Below are 1,555 nucleotides of genomic sequence, written 5' to 3' on the forward strand. Positions count from 1 at the left end.
GTAAAATTGATGATGAAATTGTCATAAGAGATTGATAAAGTATTTTGTATATTGTGGAAATTCAAGATTATTGAATGTGGTTCAAATTTGAATGTTGAATCTGTGTTGAGATTGAATTATTGAGTTGTGATTGATGAAGGACGAGGATTGGTAGGTTGTGGATTGGATTGGGAAGTTGAAATATGATTGAAGTTAGAATGGTTGAGGTTTAGTTGATTTTGAATGAAATTGGAAAATGCATGTTTCGGGAAATTGGAGGTTTATGAAGTTGGTAAAAATGAATTTTTAGTGAACTTCAATGGATCATATCTCAAGCCATTGTTTTTAGAATTTGATACTTTTTATATCAAAAGAAAGATAATTTTACAAGTTTTAAAATGGTTTGAATTTGGTGAAAATCCAAATTTTGTGGAAGGAGATATGATCGTTGGAAATTACGGTTAAAAATCTGAATTCTGCAACTTCTGCAGGATTTGTGATTTCTGGTTTGTGTTCGCACGCACACTCCGCGAGAATTGGATCCTGTGCGCACGTACAGTCTTGTGTGCACGTACACGTGGAGACAGGGCTACTGGTGGTGGTGCTAGCACGCCCTGTGTTCGCACGCGTAACTAACGAAGGATTTCGAGTTGTGCGTACGCACAGACATGTGCGCACGCACATGTTGGGAATGGAATACTGGTGGCGGCACTAGCACACATTGTGCGTGCGCCTCACCTTGAAGATTTTGCTTTCTGTGCATACGCACAGACCTGTGGGTACGCACACGTTTAAAAATATTCCTGGGTGTGCGCACACACACCGCTGTGTGTACGCACGTAACCCAGTTCTTTACTAAAGCTTCTATTTTCAAGTTCTTCGCATTTCCAACAAGTTTGTAACCTTCTAAGGTGTTACTTCACACTTATAAACCCCCAATTTATCCCTTTAAATCTTAGATCAATGTGGAATGCATAGTGATTGAGAGGTAGCTAGAAAATGGGTAGCTTGTGGGTGAAGAAAGTGGGTATAATGATAAGTTATGATTTATAATGAGGTTATGAGTTGTGGAGGAGGCTAGTGGAATGGCTATGTAGACGATTTGAGCCGAATGGTTGTGTATATGATATGAGCCGAATGGCTATGTGTGATAATGGTTTATGGCTTGGTATAAATTGTGATTTTAAGCTGGATGGCTATGATGAATTGTAATTTATGGCTGGGAATGAAAATTTGAATGTGGATGATTATTTTATATTGAGTTCTCTTTCTCGAAAGTGCGACCCCAGAGAGATGGTAGAAGGTGAGGATCTCCTTCCTTGTTCCTCCTGGTAATGTAAAATCGCCCCCAGTGAGATGGTGGGAGGACAGGATCCCCTCCTTGGTTCCTCCTGGGCATATGAGAACGTACCTCTTGGGTAAATGCAAGGATTGTAGTTTTGCCCCACTTGCTCCAGGTTGGTTAGTATAGAGGCTCTTCGGGTGGACGCAAGGGTTGTGGTTTTGTCCCACTTGCCCCGGGTTATGATGAGTAATGATATGGTTGTAAAGAATGATTATGGAATGTGTATGGATG

This window comes from Arachis duranensis, chromosome 1 (assembly GCF_000817695.3).
Source record: "Arachis duranensis cultivar V14167 chromosome 1, aradu.V14167.gnm2.J7QH, whole genome shotgun sequence".
In the NCBI taxonomy this organism is placed as follows: Eukaryota; Viridiplantae; Streptophyta; class Magnoliopsida; order Fabales; family Fabaceae; genus Arachis; species Arachis duranensis.